Raw genomic sequence first — 11,443 nt, 5'->3', positions numbered from 1 at the left:
TGAGGAACAGAGTTTAGATCTCCAACACTCAGGTAAATCATGTGCAGTACCTTACATCCATAATCCCAGCACACCTGCAGTGAGATAGGCATCAGAGACAAAAGAATTCCCCAAAGTGTATAAGGCCAGGCAGCCTGGCATATACTATGATGAATAAGACTTTGTCTCTAACAAAGTAGAAGGTGATAATTGACACAGAGGTTATTTACTGGTGTCTACACAGGCACCATGGTACATCCATGTCCGCATGCACACACAACAAGAAGCTCGTTACACTTGGTATACACCCAAGGGACTCTGAATCCTATTAAAGAGACACTTATTCAGCTATACTTATTGCCACTTTATTCACAATAGCTAGGCAATGGAAACAACCTAATTGTTTGTCAACTGAAGAGTGGATAATGAAAATGTGGTACATGCAACAGAATTTTCTTCAGCTGTAAATAAAAAAAATGAATTCATGAATTTGTAAATAAATGGATGGAACTAGAAAATGTTAGACTGAGGTAACTCAGCCCCGGAAAAACAAGCACCACATGTTCTCTTATTTGGGGATCCTAAGCTCACATCTTTAGATTTGAGACTATAACCTGAAGTAACTGGAACAGCCAGGAAAGTGAGAGGGGAACATTGTGGAGGGTATAGAAAAACACAGTTGCTATGCAGGGTAGAGGAAGGAATAGAGGAGCTCTAACCGGGGAAGTGATTTTAACTGGGGAGTGGGGAAGGGGTACAATAGAGAGAGAGGGGGAGGAGGAAAGATTAAAAAAAAACATTAGGGATGTTTGTAAAAGCCAAAAAACCATTATTTTAGAAGCGTACTTAAAATTCATTTATATAATACAAATAAATGCATTTTATATGTATATAATTTAAATAGAGTTATGGTAGATGGAGTGCTAATGTACCCCCCCCAAAAAAGTCATGTACAAAATCCCATTAACAGTCATGGGAAATCACCCTCTAAGTTTATTGGTCAAGGGAATCTCCAAAACAATACAGGCTATTGCTACTGCCCTTGGCTGCCTCCCAAAACTTGAAGGCAAAAGCCTGTTCTGAAGATACCACATTCTTGGGACTCAGAACTTGGAAGAATCCAGCTGGAACTGACCCAGAAGCTTCCCTGAGGACTGGCTTGCATAATACCCAAAGGTGATATACAAGCTGCCAAGGGAGAAAAGCAATCAATAATCCTTCCCAGCTGTAAAGCCTATAAACCACAACAATGAGCCACCTGGAAAGCTCTCTCCAGTGGTGCAAAAGCAGCATTTTGAATGTATCAACAACCAACTACTGACTAATAGGACTTAGGGCCCACATAGTAGGAGGAAATTCATGTCTGGTACCAGAAACCTAGCCAATCACCTAAGCCTGAAGAAGAGGGCATAGACCCTAAAGAACCTACTACTGCAACTCTCAACCCTCATCAAAGGAGCTTCTTTTTGTAGCACAAGGGGACTACTACAGAAATGCACAACTGGCCAAAATTCAGAGACTAAGTGACCATGAGATGACCAGTCCTAATCCATACACCTACAGCATAGACACCTACACATAAAGCTCAGAGAACATCCCAGAAGGAGGATGCAAAGATTGTCAGATCCAAGGGACCAGGATGCCTATGGCCACAGTACCTTCTGGCTATGACAGGGAAGATATACCCACGAAATCTAAACAATATGGCTGCTTAAACAAGACCCACACCATGACAATACCAGATGACATGGCAATGTGAATGAGGCAACTTTCATACAGTGCGATCCCTGGGGAAAAAAGCAGCATGAAATCAATGGCTGCAGAAAGTTGGAGAACCAGTTTCTCCAAGAATGAGCCCAGGTATTATTGGATCCCAGGTGGTCATTCCTAAACATATGTACAGGCGACGAACACTACGTGAACTCAGAGGATTATAGGTAGAGGACAGGTGGGTAAGGAGAAGATAGATAAACACATGAATACTACATACGTACAAACATACATACATACATATGTGTACACACACATCTGTAGCTAATAATAAAGAAGAAAATTCATAAATTTAAGAGGGAGTGGGGTAGAAACGTGGGAGGAGTAGAAGAAGGGCAGAAAGGAGTAGAACGGATATGAAACAGTACTTATGTATAAAGTCTCAAAAAATATGATCTAAATAAAAAAGATAATTGCAGAGAGCAACGTAAAATTAAGAAACGAGTGAGGCCTATGGTTGAAATTCTGCCTGAGTGCCAGGAAAAATCAATTTCTTTTAAAAAGCCCACACCTGAGCACATCGTTAATAAAGCAAAATGACTCAACCCTCCCAATTAATTCGAATGTTCCAGCACAGGGCCACACTGGTGAAAATGCTTCTTTTGAGTCACAGCTCTTACTCAACTGCTACTGCATAAGACCCGCAACTTGGGAGAGAGAGGAAGAGCTAGAACACTCACCTCATTTAAAAAAAAAAATGCCTACATGCTTTCAGCGAGAAAAGCTTTTATAAAGAGAATAACCATCGGCTTGACTGCATACATCCTAGAATATCAACCACAGAGAAAAAAAAATCAGTAGCAGAAGTTAATGGAGTATTTCCATACTTGTACAAGGAAATAACTGTGAAGCAGCTGACATTATAAAGTGAAGACAAAATAACACATTTCAGATTCAGAAGGGCTCAAGAGAAATTTTTTTTTTTTTACTGGCTACAGACCTTCATTAGTGGTGCTATTGCCAGCAAAGAGAAGAAACCTAAAAGTAGAAATGGAAATCAACTGACCAAGAAATTGATAAACTATATCTGGAAATTAACTGTATTGACTCTTAAAATAACATAAGTTTGTGTTCAGGCTTCAATTTTACCCAATAATCCTATGTAGTGCTGGCGTCTAGTGGCCTGTGGAGACGATACGATGAGCCTGCGTGCTGTCCAGGGGCTGCTGTCCAGGGGCTGGGGCTAAATAATAATGGTAGTTTAAAAGAGAGCACACTTGTATTGAGCTAGTTACAATTTGATGTATAGAATAATAAAAGACGTGAAAAAGGAAAACCATCATTGAAAAGAAAAACTGACGTGAAATCCAAAAGAAAGTGGAAAGAAAAAACAGCCCCTTTGGACAATGCACGTGGGTGTCTTCTGCCTGCACGCAGGATGCCATCTGGTTATGCGTGATTTCACAGTTTGATCGAAAGGCGGTTCTGGATAAGTTAGAATGTTATATTTAGTTGCTATATCAAGTCTTTTATTTTGAGTATACGGAAAAGTTTTTTCAACTTTCAGTGGAACATAATTTGTTGATCTTCACAGTAACGAGTACGAGGCTCTTTTAGCGACATCCCTGCGAACAGTATGCTCTTGTTTCTCTAGCTTGCCTTCATGCCTTTAAACATCCCCTCTATGGAACTTCACCTGTCAGTGGACACCAGGGCCTTGTGGGAGTCTGACAAGTTCTCAACAACTGCCCTACATTCCCAGCCCCAAACCTTTTCCTGTCTGATATCACGAGTCCAGACTGGATCCCTTCTAAAGCTTCCTTTAGAAACTGATGTGTAACTCACCTGTATGTTAGATTGCAGTTATTGAAAAATCAGACTTACAAAGCCCAAAGATTCCTCATAAGATGCCAAGTTTTAGGGCTAAGGATGTAGCTTAGTTGAAGTGCTTGCCCAGCGTGCACCAATCCCTGGGTTTGGTTCCCAGAACTATGTAAAACTGAGAATGGAACATACCCGCAATCAGGAGGCAGGGGCAGGAGGACCAGAAGCCCAGGGTCAGCCTTGACTGTGCAGTGAGTATGAGAACAACATGGAGTCTATGAGACAAAGAGAGGAAGAGGGGTTAGAGGGAAGATGAAAAGGAAAGGGGAGGGAGTTGAAATAATATACCAAGTTTCTGTTGCAAGCATCATTGTTCTACAACTTAGGATTTAAAACCTCTCCTGTTTTATCATCCTTCACACTGTCTTTGCACCCTAGCCCACTTTTAGCTCCTAAAGCTCTCAATGTCTAGCGGTATCTCAAACACACTGCAGCAAGTTCTAATACAATTCCCACGTGCACACTGCCAAGCAGAATGCAAAGCTCTTCCCAGCCATGAATGCATTCGTGACTCTTCCTTGGAGGGGTTCTTCTCTTCTATGAAACAAATTTAAATATAGGAAGAATGAAATAGGTTCAGGAAGTTAAGGGGGTGTATTAAATATTTTGAGGGTTGTCTTAGTTAGAGTTTCTATTGCTATGATGACTCACCAGGACCAAAAAGCAAGCTGGGGAGGAAAGGATTTATTCAGCTTACACTTCTACATCACTGTTCATCATCAAAGAAGTCAGGACAGGAACTCAGATAAGGTAAGATCCTAGAGACAGGAGCCGATGCAGAAGCCATGGAGTAGTGCTGCTTACTGGACTGTTTCCCATGGCTTGCCTTGCTCAGCCTGCTTTCTTAAAAAAGCCAGGACCACCAGCCCAGGGACGGCACCACCCACAATGAGCTGGGTCCCCACATCAAGCACTAGTTAAGAAAATACCTTACAGCTGGATCTTACAGAGGTTTTCTCTCAATTGGGGTTCCCGCCTCTCAGACAAGTCTAGGTTGTGTGTAGGGTTGTTCAATGGCATGATCATACATGCCCTACAAAACAGAGAATGTATTTTTTAAGTGCAGAAACGTCTTCCAATTTCTTATGCAAAGCAATGTCAGTTGAGGAGCTAGGAGGAAAGCTTTCCTGCACCTTGGAGAAAAAGGCTACAGGTAGACTTCTAAATTAGCTCTTCTGCACAAATTGTATCTGTGCTTTCTTCTCACTGAAAATGAAAAAAAAAAAAAACACACACACAAAAATCTTCTGCTTGCAGAAACACAGTGGAATTCAGAGTCTACAACTTCACTCACGGGCAGTTCCAGCAGTAATGTTTGTATGGCTGCAGGAAGTCTCAGAGATTTTGCTTATAATATAAATCTAGTTCATAAACTTTAATAGTTATACTTCTAGGGGCAGAGAAAAGTCTGTTTTCAATAGAACTAGACCAGGAAAAAAAATAACCTGCTATTGCAAGGATTGCCTATTTGCATTTTCAAAACACGGGCTTCAGGGTTTTGAAACTGGAGACGATCGATGTACTTGGTTCACAAAACCCCATACTGCCAGAAAACAATCAGAAAGGTTTCCCAGGTTCCTATGGCTGAGCAAAACAGAACCCACACCACACAAAAGTGCGTTCCATTTTTGTTTCATCACAAGCAACAGGAGTCTAGCTTTTCTAGTTGTCTGAGCAGATATTGCCAGAACTTGAAATCAGCTGAAAAACTTGCTGTTTTTCACATATTTAAGAAAATAAAGATGAGAAGTCTTGGCTCTGTAGGTATTTATCCTCACGGTTTGGGGAGGTGTGCCAGGTATGATGTCACAGATGTCACCTACAGGGATCAAGCCTTACTTTTTCATGGGAGTGTGGCATGGGCCAAAGGATTCTCCTTCTGTACTGTTCCACTTACTGAGCATAGGAATAGTTTCTCACAAAGAAAACATCAAATGCACCACACTATTGTAGCATTTTTCTCACAGAAAAATAAAAATCATTCGAAACAACTTTAAAAAGCCCAAGTAAAGGTTTCCAAAACAATGTTTATTTAGACCTTGTTTTATGAAACATAACACCTGTAATAAGATAACAGTCTCCAAAAAAAATGTATCAAGGGGGAATCATTGCATTTACAATTTAAATGAAATGAGTTCTGTTTTCAACATCACTTCAGCTCCATCGTGATCGTATTCCAAGCCTTGTTCAACCTGACTCTGTCAGGGACCACTAGCCTTCTCCTTTGATTCAGTACAACTGTTCTTTTCAGAGTCTATCAAACATGGTGCTACCTTAATAGCCAGCACCAAAAATACCATAAGCAGAGAGCTGTCCTTCCTCGCTGCCATCAGCGCTGAAGTCTCTTTGTCTCTGGTGCTCTCACTGAGCTATTAAACTTGATAAGAATCAGTTGTCAGCAATTCAGTTCTGTTAGATGATAATGCAGCAGCTTCACCACAGATGTTTATGAGACCAATTTACAGTATTTCAGGAACTTGCAGTCGAGGTATCGTCTGGAGCTACAGTGGTCTGATGGCCTAGCTGGAGAAGCTGAAGGACCTGCATCCAGGATGGTGCCTCTGTGTGCTGAGCACAATTGTACTAGCCTGGGACTGAACCCAGAAACTTGTGGGAACTAGGGAGCGCCCTACCAATGACCCATAGTTCCTGCTCCTGATTCTGCCTTACTGTTTTATTTTGGTCTGGAGGTTGGTTGGTTTATTTGTTTTCTTTAGACCTTGAACTTGCAATCCTGCCTTAGTCATCCAAGTGCTAGGATTACAGGATTCTGCCACAATGCCCTGGTGCTGAGTCTTGATGACAGGCTCCATTGCTCTCCAGGGCTGGTTGAACACCCTTAAAATGAGGCACCATCACTTACCTAAACATAATAAAGGCAATATACAGTAAGCCTATAGCCAACATCAAACTAAACAGAGAGAAACTGAAAGCAATCCCACTGAAACCAGGGACAAGGCAAGGCTGCCCACTCTCTCCATATCTCTTCAACATAGTTCTTGAAGTATTTGCTAGAGCAATAAAACAAATAAAGGAGATCAAGGGGATACAAATCAGAAAGGAAGAAGTCAAAGTATCACTATTTGCAGATGATATGATAGTATACATGAGTGACCCCAAAAATTCTACCAGGGAACTCCTACAGCTGATAAACACCTTCAGCAAAGTGGCTGGATACAAAATTAACTCAAAAATCAAACAAAAAAAATAGTAGTCCTCCTGTATACTGAAGACAAATGGGCTAAGAAAGAAATTAGGGAAACAACATCCTTCAAAATAGCCACAAAGGACCTAAAGTACTTTTGTGTAACTCTAACATAGCAAGTCAAAGACTTGTATGAAAAAAAAATTCAAGTATCTGAAGAAAGAAGTAGAAGAAGATATGAGAAGATGGAAAGATCTCCCATGTTCATGGCTTGGCAGATTAACATAGTGAAAATGGCCATCTTACCAAAAGCAGATCTTGCTTTCAGGAACTTGCAATCGAGGTATCATCTGGAGCTACAGTTTTTACAGATTCAATACAATTCCCATCAAATTACCAACACAATTCTTTACAGACATTGAAAGAAAAATTCTCACCTTTACATGGAATAACAAGAAACCCTGAAATAAAACAATCCTCTACAATAAAAGAGCTTCTGGAGGTATCTCCATCCCTGATCTCAAGCTGTCTTACAGAGCAACAGTAATAAAAACTGCATGGTACTGGCATAGAAACAGATTGGTGGATCAATGGACCTGAATAAACCCAGAAATAAACCCACACACTTATGGACACCTGATATTTTACAAAGATGCCAAAACCAAACAATGTAAAAAAAAATGGCATCTTCAACAATGGTGCTGGTCTAACTGGATATATACATGTAGAAAAATGCAAATAGATCCATATTTATCACCCTGCACAAAACTAAAGTTCAAGTGGATCAAAGACCTCAGCATAAAACCAGACACACTAAACCTCTTAGAAGAAAAAGTGGTGAAGAGCCTTGAGCTCATTGGCAGAGGAGATAAATTCCTGAACAGAACACCAACAGCACAGGCTCTAAAATCAACAATCAATAAATGGAACCTCATGAAACTGAAAAGTTTCTTTAAAGCAAAGGACACTGTTGTCAGCCTACAGATTGGAAAAGGACCTTTACCAACCCTATATCTGACAGAGGGCTAATATACAGAATATATAAAGAACTCAAGAAGTTAAAAAGCAACAAATCAAGTAATCCAATTTAAAAATGGGATACAGAGCTAAACAGAGATTTCTCAATAAAGGACTATAAAATGGCAAAGAAATACTTAAAGAAATGTTCAACATCCTTAGTCATCAGGGAAATGCAAATCAAAAATGACCCTGAGAAATATTGAATGGCAGAGAAATACTGAAAGAAATGCTCAACCTCATCAGCCATTAGGGAAATGCAAATCAAAATGACCCTGAGATTTCACCTTACACCCATCAGAATGGCTAAGATCAAAAACTCAAGTGACAACACATGCTGGAGAAGATATGGAGAATTGGGAATCCTCCTCCACTGCTGGTGAGAATGTTAACTTGAACAACCACTATGGAAATCTATTTGGCACTTTCTTAGACAGTTAGGAATAATGCTACCTCAATATCTAGCTATACCACTCCTAGGCATATATCCAAAATATGCTCAAGTACACAAGGACATTTGCTCAACCATGTTCATAGCAGCTTTATTTGTAATAGCCAGAATCTGGAAACAACCCAGATGTCCCTCAATTGAGGAATGGATACAGAAACTGTGACACATTTACACAATGAAATACTACTCAGCAGTTAAAAACAAGGAAATAATGAAATTTTTCAGGCAATTGGTGGGAACTAGAAAAGATCATCCTGAGAGAGCTATCCCAGAAGCAGAAAGACACACATGGTATATCTCACATATAAGTGGATATTAGACATATAATATAGGATAATCATACTAAAATCTGTACACCTAAAGAAGCTAAACAAGAAGGAGGACCCTGGGTAAGATGCTCAATCTTCATTCAGAAAGGCAAATGGGATAGACATCAGAAGAAGATGAAAACAAGGAACAAGACAGAAGCCTACCACAGAGGGCCTCTGAAAGACTCTACCTAGCAGGGTACCAAAGCAGATGCTGAGATTCATAGCCAAACTTTGGGCAGAGATGAAGGGAATCTTATGAAAGAAGATGGAGATAGAAGACCTGGAAGGGTCTGGAGCTCCACAAGGAGAATAACAGAACCAATAAATTGGGGCCTAGGGGTCTTTTCTAAGACAGACACTCCAACCAAGGACCATCCATGGAGGTAACCCAGACCCCCTGCACAAGGGTAGCCTGTGGCAGCTCAGTCTCCAAATGGGCTTCCTAGTAAGGGGAGCAGAGGCTGTCTCTGACATGAACTCAGTGGCTGGCTCTTTGATCACCTCCCTCTAAGGGGGAGCAGCCTGACCAGGCCACAGCGGAAGACAATGAAGCCTGATCTAGAGAGCAAGTTCCAGGCAGGCATGCCTACATAGTAAGACCCTATCTCAAACAAAGATAACAGGGCTGTTGACTACCCAATCTTACAACAAGCCTCTTCTCTCACTGACATACATGCTGCATCCTCAGCCTCCTGACTGAAGGTCACCTCCAAGAGCCTGCTACCTTGCTACCTCTTCATTTATCCAGCCAAAGCATCACTACTAACCCTCACCGATGTTTTCACACACTGCCCAGAGAATTTAAGCAAGATGGAAAGTGTCTCATAGCTAGTTAGATGTTAACAGCCTTGAACGTCATTAAGGACAAACTCCTCCCCTTCATTGGCAGCACCTTGTAGGGCCAGGACTGATTCTGCAGAGCTCTGAATAATAGACAGGGAACTATTGGGGGTGGGGGAGTGGGGAATCAGTGGGAGGCAAAAGGGAACAAGAGAGTATAATGGAGGTTAATCTGATCAAAATGTTTTATATACATGTTTGAAAAGCTCATTAATTAATCCCATTATATATGATATGTGTTAATTTTAAGAAAAAGAAAGTAACAGGATCTGAGTTGGTCTCTTGAAAGAAACAACATTCTGACCAGCCTAAGGTCCCAAGATTAGTAGTACTGGTATCAATCTGGAGGCTTTCTGGTCAAGAAAACAGGAATACCACCTTCTGTTAAAAATTGGGTGTGGTGGCACACTCCTCCAATCCCAGCAGACGCCAAGGTAGAGTGGTCTCTGTAAGGAGGAAGCAGCCTGATTTACAGTGACTTTTAGGCCCGCCAGGAACACAGAGCGAGCCGCTGTCTCAAAAGAAAGCTGTATTAAGAGGAAGAGGAATTAATTCAACTCTTGTTACACTAACTGACTGGCTTGGCAAGTTGTGCCCGCTGGGGCAGTAGGGTAAGCCTGTTATGTAGGTACCCAATCACTTTTTGACTGGAATAAGGCCTACACTACAGGAAGGAACTAGCGCTTGGCGCTGTAAACCTAGTCCAAAGCCAATGGATGGAGACTTTACGTGTCTTAATGGAAAGCTACCGCTGTTGTTCTGCTAAATGTATGTGATGCTCCCCTCAAACTACACGGGGTGGAACATTATGAAGTACGGTCTTCAATGTGCAACACAGACATAGCACTTCTGAACTCACAGTTCTGATTATCGTCATAAGAATGGTCCTGTCGTTCCCCATCTTGCTAGATGACAGGTTGAAACAGCCAAGACGCCTGACACAAAGGAGAAGCCTGCAGCGAAGAAGGCCGGTGGTGATGCTGCTGTCCCTGGAACCCTAGCCGCTGGTGCAGAGAGAAGGGGTGACGCTAAGGCTAAAAAAGGGAAAGTCCCATTGCAGCCGAAACCCTGTCCTGTTTCGAGGAATTGGCAGGATTCCCGATCTGCTACATATTTCCGAAAGGCCTTGTATGAAAGGAAATGTTCAGCCGCAAAATCTAAGGTTGAAAAGAAGAAAGAAAAAGGAAATGGTCCTTGCTATTGTCACAAAACCAGTCGATGGTAACAAGAATGAAGGTACCCGGATGGAGAAGCTTTGCCTGGGTAGTATCCTACAGAAGACCAGCTTCGGAACCCGCTGAGCCACCGCCGAAAGCCCTTCAGGCAGCACGTGAGAAAGCTGCGTGCCAGCATTCCTCCTGGGACCGTCCTGATCATCCTCACCAGGCGCCACAGGAGCAAGAGGTTTTCCTGAAGCAGCTGGGCCGTGGCTTGCTACTTGTGACCCAACCTCTCGCCCTCAACAGAGTTCCTCTGCGCAGAACACACCAGAAGTTTGTCGTCGCCACCTCTACAGGAGTTGGTATCAGAAAGGTTAAAAACCCCAACACCTGACCGATGCTTACTTCAAGAAAAACAAGCTGCGCAAGCCCCAGGCATCAGGAGGGTGAGATCTTTGCCACAGAGAAGGAGAAATACGAGATTTCCAGAGCAGCGCGAGGCTGATCAGAAGACTGTGTGCGGACTCACAGATTTTGCCAAAGATCAAAACTATTCCTCAGCTGCAGGGCCCGTGACCTCAGTTCTCCCTGAAAAAACAAACGGGGTGTATCCTCACAAACTGGTTTTCTAAATTGCTAACAACCGAATTAAACAGCTTCACACATTTAAAAAAAAAAGAATGGTCCTGTCATAGAGTGGGAATAGAGCTCCTGAGCCTCACTCTCCCATTTCCTCCAAAGATTTCTAGGTAGTTCATGGTTGCGGAGGGAGAAAGAAACATTTTCTTCAGTGGTGCAGACAGTAGGAAGATACCCATGCCCCTATAAATTTTTCATCCAGGCTCCTATGAGCGACCCTAATGAAACAAAATAGGTCAAAAACACTACACTAAGGAAGTAGGAGGAAGTCTAGCCAGGAAGTGAAAGATAGCCATGAGAGTGGGAA

The 11,443-nt window shown here is 42.0% G+C and overlaps 1 pseudogene; it reads left to right on the top strand.

The window, feature by feature from the left end:
• The first annotated feature begins 8,874 nt into the window (after window positions 1-8,874).
• LOC110562124 (large ribosomal subunit protein eL6-like) lies at window positions 8,875-11,129 on the top strand (annotated as a pseudogene).
• Window positions 11,130-11,443: the final 314 nt, after the last annotated feature.

The sequence above is a fragment of the Meriones unguiculatus genome, chromosome 2 (assembly GCF_030254825.1).
Source record: "Meriones unguiculatus strain TT.TT164.6M chromosome 2, Bangor_MerUng_6.1, whole genome shotgun sequence".
NCBI lineage: Eukaryota > Metazoa > Chordata > Mammalia > Rodentia > Muridae > Meriones > Meriones unguiculatus.
Note: the sequence above shows the minus strand (reverse complement) of the source record. Positions and strands in the feature narration are given on the sequence as shown.